The sequence below is a fragment of the Ranitomeya variabilis genome, chromosome 7 (genome assembly GCF_051348905.1).
Source record: "Ranitomeya variabilis isolate aRanVar5 chromosome 7, aRanVar5.hap1, whole genome shotgun sequence".
Classification (NCBI taxonomy): Eukaryota; Metazoa; Chordata; class Amphibia; order Anura; family Dendrobatidae; genus Ranitomeya; species Ranitomeya variabilis.
This window is the reverse complement of record NC_135238.1, coordinates 176556922-176573690: the sequence shown is the minus strand read 5'-3', so window position 1 is coordinate 176573690 and position 16769 is coordinate 176556922. Positions and strand designations below refer to the sequence as shown.

The 16769-nt window shown below is 43.9% G+C and overlaps 1 long non-coding RNA gene across 1 annotated transcript; it reads left to right on the top strand.

The window, feature by feature from the left end:
* The first annotated feature begins 6530 nt into the window (after positions 1-6530).
* LOC143785783 (uncharacterized) lies at positions 6531-14681 on the top strand. Its single transcript, XR_013218080.1, has 3 exons — positions 6531-6798; positions 13324-13529; positions 13702-14681. It is a non-coding gene; the product is annotated as an uncharacterized LOC143785783 (long non-coding RNA).
* Positions 14682-16769: the final 2088 nt, after the last annotated feature.

The window sequence follows — 16769 nt, the reverse complement described above, 5'->3', positions numbered from 1 at the left end:
CCCGGGGACTTCGGCATCGTTGGTCACTGGAGAGCTGTCTGTGTGACAGCTCTCCAGCGACCACACAATGACTTACCAACGATCACGGCCAGGTCGTATCGCTGGTCGTGATCGTTGGTAAATCGTTTAGTGTAACGGTACCCTAATGCACTCCTTTATAATATGGGATGTCATGTTACACCACTATTTGGTCTTGGTGCATCTGTACTATAAACGGTACGTGATGGGACAGAACAGGATACATGTGTTGCAGCAGAATCTTCTATCTACTTAGCAAATTCATACACGTCAGGGCAACCAAGCGCCATGCAAGTCCTAACACACACGACCTATTGCCATTTACGTGATTTCATTTCTGTTGTTACAAGCTTGTGTTTGTTTGGTTATCCCAGGGCGTAGATCACAATGATACCTTTTTCTCTATAAATAAAGGATAACAATAATATACTATCAATCACTAACAATAATACGCTAACCACATTCGCCATAATGCTCCTTTGTGCAAGGTCATATGTTATTATTGTGCAGGAAACCCTTTACATGCCGGTGGGTCCACGTTCATGTCTTTTTAGGTGAACTGTTCGCTGAGCAGAGTCGAAAAATTAAGATGAAGACTCTAAGGACTTTATTCTTCATTTCTTTCCAGTAACTTTTGGAAAAGAGCCAAAAAACAAAAAGATTAATTATTATAGAAGCAAGATAGAAATGAGTGAACTGGGTGTGAGGCAGCCAGGGGCGCTATATATGTATAATATATATAATATACATGTGTGTGTTTTCCAGTGCACCCCAGTATAGGGAAGGAGAAAAGAGACCATTGTTTAACAGAACGTAACATTTGAAACCTATTAACCAGGAGAAATGCTTTATGTTTACGACTGGAGCATGAGGAACATGTCTCGCTTACCATGATGAGTCTAGAAACAGAGATACAAAGAATCATTTATATACATTGCACTTAGGTGCAAACCTTTTTTCTCCCTGAACCTCAGTAGCCGGTGATACATTTTAATGCAATTTAAACTATAGTCTGTGATTCATTGTAGACAAAGAAAACAAGAATTTAGAACCAGTTTGCTACATCTGGAAATCCTAAGATATATTTAGATACCAGAAAGTATGTACTGTACATCTAAAGCATCGGTATATATAGACAATTAGTCAGTATAATAATATACTTTTCTGATTACAAGTGAAAGTGATCCAATAGTAACAATACAATGCTTGCAGCTATTTCAAAGCCTACAAACCTCCCATTGCTCCCTGCATAGGATGTCACTTGTCTGTTGATGCATTCACATCAATTTTGGGGTCTGAATTAAAATGATACATTATTTACTGTAGATAGTATTAAAGATATTAAAACTACGGGTGTACTGCAGAAATTAGGAGCCAAATATTTCATAGCAGCAGACTTTGCCGTCTTCCGGAGATATTATCGTAGCGGTCTGGACCGAATGGAGAAGAAAAGAAAACATCTACAATTCAATAAGTAAATGATGCAACTCACTGGATGTAATAGTTGTATATTCTGCGACTATATATGATCAGTTCAGAACTTAAAGGGAACCTGTCACCCCCAAAATGGCTGAGCAAAGTACAGCAGTGCGCAGGCGCCGGAAAGGTCAGAGAGGCCCGGCGCCTGCGCACTGCAGTACTTTGCTCTGCCCTGAACAGGGCAGACAAAGTACGCCTGCGCCAGAGCCGCGGCGTAAAGACCCGAAGAGGGCGTCATGGAATGAAGATGGGAGGCGCCGGAGCGGACCGGAGACACCCATTTGACCAGACCACACCGGGACCGCCCCTGGGTGAGTATAATCTAACGTCTTTTTCTCCTCTTTCAGGTAACATTGGGGGCTTATCTACAGCATTACAGAATGCTGTAGATAAGCCCCTGATGCCGGTGAGCTTACCTCACCAGCCATTTTGGGGGTGACAGGTTCCCTTTAAGTTCTGAACTGATCATATATAGTCGCAGAATATACAACTATTACATCCAGTGAGTTGCATCATTTACTTATTGAATTGTAGATGTTTTCTTTTCTTCTCCATTCGGTCCAGACCGCTACGATAATGTCTCCGGAAGACTGCAAAGTCTGCTGCTATGAAATATTTGGCTCCTAATTTCTGCAGTACACCCGTAGTTTTAATATCTTTAATACTATCTACAGTAAATAATGTATTATTTTAATTCAGACCCCAAAATTGATGTGCATGCATCAACAGACAAGTGACATCCTATGCAGGGAGCAATGGGAGGTTTGTAGGCTTTGAAATAGCTGCAAGCATTGTATTGTTACTATTGGATCACTTTCACTTGTAATCAGAAAAGTATATTATTATACTGACTAATTGTCTATATATACCGATGCTTTAGATGTACATACTTTCTGGTATCTAAATATATCTTAGGATTTCCAGATGTAGCAAAGTACTGCAGTGCGCAGGCGCCAGGCCTCTCTGACCTTTCCGGCGCCTGCGCACTGCTGTACTTTGCTCTGCCCTCAACAGGGCAGACAAAGTACGCCTGCGCCGGAGCCGCGGCATAAAGACCCGAAGAGGACGTCATGGAATGAAGATGGGAGGCGCCGGAGCGGACCGGAGACACCCATCCGACCGGACCGCAGCGGGACCGCCCCTGGGTGAGTATAATCTAACGTCTTTTTCTCCTCTTTCAGGTAACATCGGGGGCTTATCTACAGCATTATAGCATGCTGTAGATAAGCCCCTGATGCCGGTGAGCTTACCTCACCAGCCATTTTGGGGGTGACAGGTTCCCTTTAAGGTACCGTCACACTCAGCAACGCTGCAGCGATATAGACAACGAACCGATCGCTGCAGCGTCGCTGTTTAGGTCGCTGTAGAGACGTCAAACACAGCAGCTCCAGAACGATGCCGGAGCGATCCTGTGACGTTACCTGTGACTCACTTATCGTTCTCACAGGTCGTTAGCTCCATGTTTAACATTGCTGGCATCGTTGCTTTTGCTGTCAAACACGACGATACACGCCGATCTGACGACCAAATAAAGTTCTGGACGTCAAGCTCCGACCAGCGATATCACAGCGGGATCCAGATCGCTGCTGCCTGTCAAACACAACGAGATCGCTATCTAGGACGCTGCAACGTCACGGATCGTTGTCGTTCTCGTTGTAAAGTTGTTTAGTGTGAAGGTACCTTTAGACTTGTCTAACATTACTTTAATGCTACATGACCACAGAGCCTAGTGATTGGCTGCAGCAGTCATGTCATGCAGCAGCTGTGTCACCTAAACTGGGAGTAGCTGCAGAAAGGCACCATTGGAGTGTGGCTTATTTTCTTATTTTTATGTGGATGATGACTATAAAATAAAAAAATTAATTTTTGCAGTACGTGACAATAATAATCTGTAAAGTCTCAACTTATCATTGTGTTTTGCCTAGGAATAAAAAGCATGCCACACAGAGATTGTTCCCTGGTCAGTATTACACTATAAGGGCAGGTGCAGACGAACAGATTTTCAGTACGAGTCCAATCCGACAAAACATCAGATCACACTCAGACCAATTTTAGTCTACTGATTTTTTTACTCAGGGCTGTCCCACACGTCCAGATAATTCCGGTACCGGAATAAATCGGTACCGGAGTTATCCGTGTCCGTGTGCCTGGGAACTCACGGAGGCCATACGTGCGGCACACGTGTGCCGCCCGTATGGCGAGTGGGTACCACACGGAGCGTGTGGTACCCACTCTGCATGGTGCTGAAGCTGCGATTCATATCTTCCCTGCAGCAGCGTTTGCTGCAGAGAAAATATGAAGAATAGTGTTTAAAATAAAGATCCATGTGTCCAAACCTGTGCGCCCCCCCCCCCGCCCCCTGTGCTACCTGTGCGCCCCCCCCCCCCGCTGGTCAGAAAATACTTACCCGCTCCCTCGCTGCTTCCTGGTCTGGCCGCGGCTTCTCCTGCATGCAGTCACGTGGGCCCGATCATTTACAGTCATGAATATGTGGCTCCACCTCCCATAGGGGTGGAGCCGACTATTCATGATTGTAAATGATCGGCCCCACGTGACCGCATACAGTAGGAGGCGCGGCCAGACCAGGAAGGAGCGAGGGACCCGGGTAAGTATTTTCAGGACAGCGGGGGGGCGCACAGGGGGTGGGGGGGGGGCGGCGGACACCTAAATCTTTATTTTTAACACTATTCTTCATATTTTCTCTACAGCAAACGCTGCTGCAGGGAAGATATGAATACCGGCTTCAGCACCATGTGGGGGGACAGCGCTTACTGTAGCGCTGTCTCCTGCACGCACACGGACCCCAGACGGAGAATGTCCGTGTGAGGTCCGTGTTTTACGCGGACCCATTGACTCTATTGGGTCCGTGTAAAACGTGCGCTCCCACGAACACTGACATGTCTCCGTGTTTGGCACACGGAGACACGGTCCGCAAAAAATCAATGACATCTGAACAGATGCATTGATTTTTATGGGTCTACGTGTGTCAGTGTCTCCGGTACGTGAGGAAACTGTCACCTCACGTACCGGAGCCACTGACGTGTGAAACCGGCCTCAGGGCTGTCCCACACGTCCAGATAATTCCGGTACCGTAATAAATCGGTACCGGAGTTATCCGTGTCCGTGTGCCTGGGAACTCACGGAGGCCATACGTGCGGCACACGTGTGCCGCCCGTATGGCGAGTGGGTACCACACGGAGCGTGTGGTACCCACTCTGCATGGTGCTGAAGCTGCTGAAGCTGCGATTCATATCCTCTCTGCAGTAGCGTTTGCTGCAGAGAAAATATGAAGAATAGTGTTAAAAATAAAGATTTAGGTGTCCGCCACCCCCCACCCTCTGTGCGCCCCCCCGCTGGTCAGAAAATACTTACCCGGGTCCCCCGTCGGCTGTCGCTCCTTCCTGGTCTGGCCGCGGCTTCTCCTGCATGCGGTCACGTGGGGCCGATCATTTACAGTCATGAATATGTGGCTCCACCTCCCATAGGGGCGGAGCCGACTATTCATGATTGTAAATGATCGGCCCCACGTGACCGCATACAGTATGCCGCGGCCAGACCAGGAAAGAGCGAGGGAGCGGGTAAGTATTTTCTGACCAGCGGGGGGGCGCACAGGGGGTGGGGGGGCGGCGGACACATGGATCTTTATTTTTAACACTATTCTTCATATTTTCTCTATAGCAAACGCTGCTACAGGGAAGATATGAATCGCGGCTTCAGCACCATGTGGGGGGGGACAGCGCTTACTGTAGCGCTGTCTCCTGCATGCACACGGACCCCAGACGGAGAATGTCCGTGTGAGGTCCGTGTTTTACGCGGACCCATTGACTCTATTGGGTCCGTGTAATACGTGCGCTCCCACGAACACTGACATGTCTCCGTGTTTGGCACACGGAGACACGGTCCGCAAAAAATCAATGACATCTGAACAGATGCATTGATTTTTATGGGTCTACGTGTGTCAGTGTCTCCGGTACGTGAGGAAACTGTCACCTCACGTACCGGAGCCACTGACGTGTGAAACCGGCCTCAGACTGAGTCTTCTCAAGGAAAAGAATCAACATTCAGACCACATTCGGCCATGCAAGGCAATGGGTCCATCAAAAAAATCAGACTGCAGTTTGATGACATCCGAGTACAGTCCACTTTTCATGGACTGACAAAAATGAGAAGATGGAGACATATTGTTATCCTATCTTCGCCTCAAAATTAGATCACACTATGATCTGAGTTTGATCAAAGAGTGATTAGCATACTCCAAAAGAAAATACAGTGTTGTGACCCTAGCCTACTCCCAGTGTTGCAAGGCAGTCATGTGAAGGAACGGAAGAGGTTATTGGTACAGTAAATATAGATGTTTTTAATAAATATATAAAAACAGATAAATAAAGCAATCATTAATAATAAACGCTTGAGTTTTCCTCCTGTTTTAGGTTACTAAAAATGATATATAATTGTTCTTTATTTCCATCTGTTTATAACTAAATATGGCTGCAACCACCATGACCGCTATTACAGTTCCCATAGGTATAGTCAACTTATGCAACTAGCTGAATATCAGATCATCATGTCCTACCGGACATCATTGCATAACTTGAAATATTTGCTATTCTGCTACATGAGAAAGCAGAGTGTCACTGCTAATAGAAGCTCGTTGTAGCCAAATGTGTTTGACACAAAAATAACAAGTATAGGCACACAAGTCCCTATGTAGGAACTGTACATAGGAATTCTGTGCCTCCTTATGGTGTCTCCATAGAGTACAGAATTAGGGCTCATGCATGCGAGCATATAAAATGGTTGGGTGCTGTCTTCTTGACCCATGTTAATAAATCGGGCTGTTCAGATGAACACTCTGTGTATTAGCCAGGCTGTCCATGAGAAAAATCACAACCTGCACTATATTTTTACATATATCAATTGTGATTCACCCATTCAAGTCTATGGAGGCATAAAGAACTGTACAGTGGCATCCGATTTTAATGGATACATTTATATTAATCACCTAGGAAACTGTATTTGATCGTGTACTTTTTTTTTATGTAGATGTATGAAAACGGATCGCACAGATGACACACGGACATAAAAAACATTCACAAGGATGAAAATCGGATGAAAATTGTTCAAGTTCTGTGGATCAAACTCAGAAGATTTTTCATAGCCTCGTCTGCAGCCGGCCTTAAGGAGACTTTTTCCACTAGAAACAGTGCACTAATATTACATCCAATGGAATATTTCACAAGTAGTCTTCTGCTTGATGGATATGTAATACAACGATCATTCCATGTCTTCTGAAATATGGAGGTACATAGGTCACCATAGAAGAGTAAGGCAGCCATATTACAATGTGTATTGACAGATGCTTTTATTGTTTATCTCATTGGGATTGTCCCATAATTTAACTATACGGTAAATGTAAATCCAATGATGCAATAATTACTTTATAGGACTCAAGCTAATCTGAAATTTACAGAAGCACTCCTCCTCCTCCTCCCATCAAAGTTTGTATCCTTTTAATATATTGCAACACAAAATAAAGCCCACCTAGATTAATAGGTACTTTAACTCAGAAAATGTGTCATAAAAAATGGTTAATAAATAGCCAAAAAGAGTATAAACCTTTTAAAAATATTTTATTAAATTCTATGAATGATAAAAAATTACTACAATACATAAATACTACTGGACATTTACAAAAGAATGAGGACACAGCATCATATATTACATCACGTAGTGCATTGGTTCCTTATCAAGCTGGTTGTATTCAGAAAAAACAATGTCAGGGGTTAAATTCCCCTTATGTGGAACGATGGTCACATCAGAAAACCGTATACTAAAACAAGCAAGATGGCAACACTTACATCAATATATACTTGGAAAGAAAATCCCCATCGCCCCAACGCACGTTTGGTATCAAGACTTCATCATAATATTATATAGCACTGTGTACTTTCAATTGCTCATTTCGCCTTTCTACCCAGCTAATCCTGCTGTTTTCCATTAGGTTTATGGCATCACATCATTAAAAACTGATTAGCTGAGTCCTTCTAAGCTCTATGTAGAAACAGGAGGTCTCTTATCCCTGCTTGAGTCATCCCCCTTTTTAACTCCTGACCCAGCTGCTACACCCCCCACTCCTCGCCCCCCCCCCTGCCAGGGACTTTGCAGTGAGGTAGAATTGTAGTTCTAATGCTGACTCATGCAGGCAAAAAAGGTCTCCTGTTTCTACATAGTGCTTAGAAGGATTCAGCTAGTCAGTTTTTAATCATGTGATGTCAAAGACCTAATGGAAAAGAGAAGAATTAACTGGGTAGAAAGGCAAAATGAGCAATTGTAAGTACAAATGCGTCTTTTAAATGAGCGCTACAAACAGAAGTAATGGTAGCAGTCGGTTGTGGAGCCAATTATATGTGTCTTATTCTCCTCTCTGATTCTATAAATGATGTTTATTGCTGTATAATTACGCTGAGCAGGTCTTTCAGCACACACTTCCCTCCAAGTTATATAGGGGCCTCTGTCTCTCATTTCGCTAAGCCCTGACACTTGCCTGGAGGCTAATGCATCTTTCAGTTACTCAGTAAGTCTCAGATAAATGGACTTCCCTTCAAGAAGCTAGAGTCGAGTTCCTTTTCTGTGATAATGAGAAGCATATGTAGAGCTGCTATCTGCTCCGCCACACCTACTGTTGCCTTCCTTCTTCCACCATTTCTTGGGCTTTACAGCTCTCATTGGAAATCAGCCTTCTCTTTAACCCGTAGAGGGCAAGTAATTCAAGACCAAGGTTGTAGTTATATCACTGACTTTCCTTAATGCTTCCCCAATAGAGTCTCTTAAAAGAAAAGTAATTTGTTTATAAAGCAGTGAAAGTAAGTAATGTCCTAATATATTGGGAATGTGACTCAGCCCTCCTAAGGATACAGCTATTTACTAGGCAGCTAATGGAATAGTTCGGTGATTGTTATCATTTCCCTCTTTGTTCATGTTAAAAGCTAAGAATTTTGTGTACATAAAATCATGGAAATTATCATAATTTGAGCCCAGCCCTTGTCACATTATTGCAGAGAGATAAAAGTCTTGCAGTATTTCTGCAAGAGAAGCTTCAGCATTGTTACAGCCTGGGCAGATAATTTGGGCTACATCCATACCATGTCTGTGCTAGCCAAATCCCACAATGCATATGCCCGCATGCCCATAGACTTAAATGGCCAAATGTATTTCCTAAAAGGTGTCCTGTAGATGGCAAGAAAACTTTAGGGTCCTTCAACCCCAACTTTATTGAAATATAAAATTTGTTATATATTCGATGGACCTTTCGCAATTAATTCGCCATGTTAGGGCCCCAAAAATTGTGTGGACTGCGCTGATTAATAGGATATGTTGTCACATCTCACAAAAAGATCAAACAGTATACAATGTGCCATGTCATGAAACTGAGACCTGGCATTATTCCATTTGTAAAAAAAAAGGTTGAGGGGCGACATTATTACAATGTACAAATATATGGGGGGACAGTACATAGATTTTGTAATGCTCTTTTTTACACCTAGACCTGCGATAATGACACTGTGGAATCCTTTACATCTAGAGCAAAGAAGGTTTAATCATGACATATGGCGATTCTTTACTGTAAGAGCAGTGACATTATGGAACTCTCTGCCACATGATGTTTTAATGGTTGATTCTAGGGCGGACCTCGCTGAATTTTCCTCAAAAATTTGAAGGGTGGCAAATAAGTTTGTGCAAATCAAATTTCAAAATTGTTGAAATTGCTTGATAACCACAGATTTCAGGAAATTCAACTAGAACTCGATCCTCTGCCGATTCACTAAAAAAGTACAAGGGGGCCAGGATACTTTTCTTATATAATATTTCAGGTTATGGGTACGAGATTCTGTGATGCGATCCTGTAACTATTTTTAGTGGTATAAAGGCCCCATCTCACATAGCGAGATCGCTAGCGAGATCGCTGCTGAGTCACTAGTTTTGTGACGCAACAGCGACCTCAGTAGCGATCTCGCTATGTGTGACACGTACCAGCGATCAGGCCCCTGCTGTGAGATCGCTGGTCGTGTCGGAATGGCCTGGACCTTTTTTTGGTCGTTGAGGTCCCGCTGACATCGCTGAATCGGTGTGTGTGACACCGATCCAGCGATGTCTTCACTGGTAACCAGGGTAAACATCGGGTTACTAAGCGCAGGGCCGCGCTTAGTAACCCGATGTTTACCCTGGTTACCACCGTAAATGTAAAAAAAAACAAACAGTACATACTCACCATCTGATGTCCGTCAGGTCCCTTGCCGTCTGCTTCCTGCTCTGACTGACTGCCGGCCGGAAAGTGAAAGTGAAAGTACAGCACAGCGGTGACGTCACCGCTGCGCTCTCCTCTCACTGTACGGCGGCTCAGTCAGAGCAGGAAGCAGACGGCAAGGGACACCGAAAGGCGAGTATGTACTGTTTGCTTTTTTTGGTAACCAGGGTAAACATCGGGTTACTAAGCGCGGCCCTGCGCTTAGTAACCCGATGTTTACCCTGGTTACCCGGGTGCTGCAGGGGGACTTCGGCATCGTTGAAGACAGTTTCAACGATGCCGAAGTCCTTCCCCTGATCGTTGGTCGCTGGAGAGAGCTGTCTGTGTGACAGCTCCCCAGCGACCACACAACGACTTACCAACGATCACGGCCAGGTCGTATCGCTGGTCGTGATCGTTGGTAAATCGCTATGTGAGACGGGGCCTTAACACAGCTTGATGAACCTCTGCTATAATTTATCTGTTGCATTGTACCCAATACTCACTGCTGCATATCCATCCTTGGGACACTGTAGATGTTATCTGGTGAAAGGTGTTATAGCATATAGATGGAGCCAGGTCTAGTGTTAGGTCTAGTGAGCCCTATAAATTTAGAAGCATTCTAAGAGGTGCACGGGTGTGGGGTGCATGCACGTGGTGTCGCCTTTCACAAAGTATCCCCCGTAGCTAAGTATCCAAAAGAACAGTTAATTCAATGGTAGTTAGTCAGGGCAGGAGACAGGTAACCCACACTATGTACTTCATTTTAGCAACGTGCTTTATTTCTATATCCCTGTGTGCTCTTGCCATCCACATTCACAAAACCATCCCCTCTCCCTCACCCCTCATACACATCAACCCCTCTCTCCTTCCCTCTCCCATGTACAGCTCATATTCACTTCTCACCTTCCTGAAAAACCTCAGTCCATCTTGCCCAAAGACATCGCACAAAAAACATGTTACAATTCCAAGAACTACGTGCTCTTTCTCCTGCTACTTTTTTTGGGGGGACATCTCCCCCAACCCTGGTTCATCCTCCGCCAACCTCAACCCCTCCCCCACCTCACATTGAAATCTTACTAACCTGATTAACATTAGCTGAACTCCTTCATCTCCCTGTTTCAATTGTGCACTCTGAAATCCACGGTCTGTATGTAATAAACTTCCTTTCCTGCATAACTACTTTATGACCAACACTCTTAGTCTGTTGACCTGCACTGAAACATGGATTCAGGATTCTGACACTGTCTCCCCTGCTGCTATTTCTCATGGCAGCTTACATTTCTCCCATTCCTCGAGACCCGCAAACAGACTTGGTGGTGGAGCCGGCATATTCCTGTCCCCGCAATGCACTTTCTATGTCATTCCCCCGTTCCATCACTCTCCTTCTTTTGAGGTTCACACTATCAGGCTCTTCCATCCCCTCTTCCTCACAGTAGCAGTCTTATATCATACCCCAGGCTCACCCACGCACTTTCTTGACCATTTCTCTGCCTGGACACTTCATGTCGTCAGAATTACCAACCCTTATCCTGGGAGACTTTAACATCCCCATTAACAGCCCAACTTCCCCATCTGCACCTCAGCTCCTAACTCTAACCACTTCTCTTGGCATCTCACAGCTCTCAACCTCAGAAACACACAAAGACGGTAACACCCTTGATCTGGTCTTTGTCCGACTCTGTTCAATCTCCTACCTAGATAACTCGCCTCTTCCCCTCTCTGACCACAATATTCTCTCCTTCACGCTCAAAATCCTCGCCCACCCCAGCTCACTCCTTTCTACCACTCATTCAGAAATCTACAAGCCATTAAACCTCCTACACTTTCAGACTCCCTACACATCACTGTCCCCAATCTCCTCTTTTTCCTGTCCTGATCTGGCTGTACATCACTACAATGACACTTTCAGAAGCACCCTGGACCAAGTAGCGACCCTCACCCTCAGAACCTCCAAATACAGAGTAAAACAGCTCTAACTCACTCTCCACATTTGATCCCATCAAGGAAGAAGATGTCTCCAGGCTCCTGTCTTCTTCTCGTCTGACTACATGCACTACTGACCCCATTCCCTCACATCTCCTCCAGTCTCTTTCTCCAGTCATCACTACCCATCTAACTACAATCTTTAATCTCTTCCTCTCTTCTGGTATTTTCCCCTCCTCCTTCAAACACTATCATTACTCCATTATTAAAAAACCCTCTCCTGATCCATCCTGCACAGAATATTGGCTGAACTGGATGGACAAATGTCTTTTTTTCGGCCTTGCTATGTTACTATTATTGATCCAGGGAATTATTGATCCAGGGAATGATTGCCATATTTGGAGTCAGGTAGGATTTTTTCCACTATAATGAGGCAATTAGCATAATTTATCTACTCTTGCATCAACATATTGGGTTACTATAGGTTGAACCAAATGGACTTGTGTCTTCCTTCAACCTTAAAACTATGAAAATATGCTCTGTTTCTTCTGCCATTTTTTTATCTACTTGTACAGCCTACACTAGTTTTGTTGGTAAACGTTGCTATACATATACGTAATGACCAGAATGCAGCAAATCAGTTAAATGCTGTATCATTTATACGAGTGATCCGACCATCGAATTCCAGGCTTAAAGTGGTAAATGCTTGGCTGAATTTGGCCGATCATGCCAATTCAGCTACAAAGGCCAAAGAATTCAGGCCATTTTGGGCAAAGGAGTCAACGCATCAAGCATTTTGAATCATTTCCAAACGATGGTTAGCGAAAAAGGATCTTATGTATGTGCGCAGATTCTGTCTGATAGAAATTAATGAGATTCATTCATCAACATGTTTTTTTCAGTATCAAACAAAATTGATGGAGTTGTCAAAATATGTTTAAATGCAACATGATTTACCACGAACATCAGAGTCTTGTTATAGCACTAACCTATAACAATATATATAAGTAGGGTTGAGCGAAACGGATCGTTCATTTTCATAAGTCGCCGACTTTTGGCAAAGTCGGCGTCTCATGAAACCCGACCCGATCCCTGTGTGGGGTCGGCCATGCGGTACGCGATCTTGGCGCCAAAGTCACGTTTCGTATGACGCGTTTAGCGCCATTTTTTCAGCCAATGAAGGAGTGTGGGCAGAGTGATGACATAGGGGTTAGGGGCGTGCACGGCTATCATCATTTTATCGCTTGTGCGCAGTAGGGATTTGCAATGTGTAACACGAGATTTTCTGTGCTGGGACGGAGGGGAGAGAGAGAGAGAGAGAGAGAGAGGAGAAAGAGAGAGAGAGGAGAGAGAGAGGGAAAAAAAAAAAAAAATCCCCATTGACGTGCATAGGGTTTCGTGTTCCGGCCGATCCTCGACTTTTCGTAGTAATCGGCCGATTTCGCCCGACTCGACTTTTCAAAAAGTCGGGTTTCGTGAAACATGACTCGACCCTAAAAAGGTCAAAGTCGCTCAACCCTATATATAAGTATATATATATAAAACATCATCAATAGGTAACTGAACTAAATGTTTTTTTGTTGAAAAAATTATCTTTATTATTTAATGGCTTTCAGCTTGAACCCGATCCATGGTGACTTGATGGATGAACGCTCTGTAGGAGGATCGATCTTGTGCAATCCTAGATAGGTCCACCAGGGTCTTCTCCACGGATATCTTGATAGCATCAAGCCAAAGAGTTGCTGGTCTTCCTCTTCACCTTGTTCCTTTCTATTCTTCTAACTATGAAGCACTTCTCCAGTGATTGCTCTCTGTGTCCAAAGTAAGCAAGTTATAGCTTGGTCATCCTTGCTTTGAGTGCCATGTCTGGTTTCATTTGTTCCAAAATTGATTTGTTTATTCTCCTTGCCATCCATGGTATTGCTAACATCCTTCTCCAGCACCATATTTCAAAGGCGTTGATTTTTCTTCTATTTTGTTTCGTTATCGTACAGGTTTCACATCCATATGTTACTACAGAAAAAAACAGACTATGTACGAACCATGTCTTCATCGCCAGTGAAATGTACCTTCATGTGAAGACAGCTCCCAGCAAATCAACAATGAAGTCACGGGACAAGGTCTTCAAATCAATAACTCCTAAAATGAATATGAAGAGAGAAAAAAACTAGTTTCCCGCTGCTTACCCACATACCATCACCAGTCTGCCAGATGCTAAAATATGTACTGCTCCTTTTGCAAGTGGCAGAAGGATTAAACTACAGTGTCTAGACGTTATTCAGATTATGAGAATAATGTTATTCCCTTGGCTTTATGTTTATTGCTTTTTATACTGTCCCAAGTCCTGACTTTGTACTTTTCATCTTTTTTTCTTTGCCCCATTTTATTGCCTGCCAGCTGTTGCTGTTTCCAGGAAATAAAGCCCGTCATTTATTTGTAATAGGTAGAAGCTGGTTCCGTACAGGAGCTTTCAGTAACCTCATTGGAACCAGCTGAGCGGATGTAAGCGGGGCTATTTTGCAGTCGATGAAATGTTACTGGTTTTGAGCCATCATCTAAGGGATCGAGGAGCCAAGTTCTAAATGGGGATCAAAGCGAACCAACGTAAACTTCAGCCACCATCTCAGGTATCATGGAAGAAAACCTGGCTTCTTCTCAAAGGTGCCCTATATCAGTGACTGTACACAAAAAAAGAGTACTCTACCCATGATAAGTATTTCTGCAGAGATGTGGTGGATCATTACATACATCTAAATTTTTTTCTCACACCATTTACACCTCCCTTAATCGTAAAGCCTGCTTTTTTGGCTTGTCAAATGTCTCGCAACAGCAAATAAATGACCATAAGCATGCCCAGACCATACAAGAAAGGAGTTTCCTTTTAATATGATGAGATTCACACACTTTATTCTACAATAGGAACTATTCTTACTTCATATGTAATTGTTCCCTATTTCATGAATTACAGCAAAACAGGCAGAACAGATGGGAGAACCAAGAGATCATGTGACAATAACCTGTAATTATATATATATATATAATTAAATAATTACATAAAAAAAGAAAAATGATTCCTGAATAACACTGATTACATTTCTAGTGTGTAGCTATTGAACAAGTGAGGAACAACTGACAGAATAGAAATAAATAGTAATATGTATACAGTACTGTGCAAAAGTTTTAGGCAGGTGTAGAAATAAAGACAAGTGCAGAAATAATACAGCAAAGGAAGAAAATAGAACAGTTAGGGTATGTTCACACTGGGCATTTTTGCGGCATTTTTTATGCTAATTTTTGCGGCTTTTTACAGTACCAGCAAAGCCTATGAGATTTTCAGAAATCTCATGCACATACATTGTTTTTTGTCATCAGGATTTTGTGCTTTGCAGAGTTTTTCATTGACTTGAATGGATGGTGAAAAAACGCTGCAAATACGCAGGTTGACTTTTTTTGCAGCGTATTTGTTGCAGAAAAGTCAAGGAGAGCCAGATGTGACCTCATACTCAGCTCCGCTACATCTAGATGGCAGGCTGAATGATGCGTCCATACAGCATGTCATCCAGCAGAGCGGACCCAAACCCCATTCAATTGAACAGGGGGCCCAACAATACAGTGTTTGATGCGGTCATATGCATGATAGCGTGTCAAAAGACAGAGGGAGCACTCAGCTGTGATCGGAGGTGTACGGTTTGCCTCCGGTCACTGGTGTCAGCTGATGGGACTACTGCTGACCCCTGCAGCCGCCAATTACTGTGAGAGCAGGAGCAGATGATGGGAATATTCATCAGCCGCTCCTGCGCTGTAAATAAATAAATAATAATAAAAAAACCTGTGTGGGTTCCCCCTATTTTTGATAACAAGCCAGGCAAAACTTACAGCTGGGGGCTGCAACCATCATCTGTCAGCTTCAGCAAGGCTAGTCATCAAGAATAGAGGGGTCCCCACTGTGTTTTTTAAATTATTTAAATCATTTTAAAAAACAGCGAGGCGTCCCCTCCATTTTTGACAACCAGCCTTGCTAAAGCAGACAGCTGGAGGCTGGAATTCTCAGGCTGGTAAGGGGCCATGGATATTGCTCCTCCCAGCCTAAAAATATCAGCTGACAGCTGCCCAGAAAAGGCACATCTATTAGATGCACCAATTCTGGCGGTTTGTCCGGCTCTTCCCACTTGCCCCGGCTGTAGTGGTGGCAAGTGGAGTGATAGATGGGGGGTTGATGTCACCTTTGTATTGTCAGGTGACATCAAGCCCAGAGGTTAGTAATGGAGAGGCATCTATAAGACGCCCCCATTACTAACCCCATAGTCACATTCTATAAAAACACAGACACCCAGAATAAAGTCCTTTATTTGAAAGAAAGGCACAGACTCCTTAATAATCTTAATGAAACCATACTTATGACCTCGCCTATTCCCCCGATGCTCTCGATCTCCTGTAAGGCCATGTGCACACGTTCAGTATTTTTCGCGTTTTTTTCGCATTTTTTCGCTATAAAAACGTGATAAAAACGCAAAAAAAACGCCAACATATGCCTCCTATTATTTACAGTGTATTCCGCATTTTTTGTGCAAATGTAGCCTTTTTTCTGCGAAAAAATCGCATCGTGGAAAAAAAGCAACATGTTCATTAAAATGCGGAATTGCGGGGATTCCGCACACCTAGGAGTGCATTGATCTGCTTACTTCCCGCACGGGGCTGTGCACACCATGCGGGAAGTAAGCAGATTATGTGCGGTTGGTACCCAGGGTGGAGGAGAGGAGACTCTCCTCCACGGACTGGGCACCATATAATTGGTCAAAAAAAAGAATTAAAATAAAAAATAGTCATATACTCACCTTCGATGGCCTCCGGAGTCTTCCCGCCTCTCCGGTGCATGCTGCCGCTTCGGTTCCTATAGCTGGTGTGTGGTGAAGGACCTGCGATGACGTCGCGGTCTTGTGATTGGTCGCGAGACCGGTCATGTGACCGCACACGTGACCGCGACGTCATGGAAGGTCCTGAACCACACCGGCATCTATAGGAACGGACGCCGCTGAGGAGATCCGCTGTCTGCAGGTGAGTA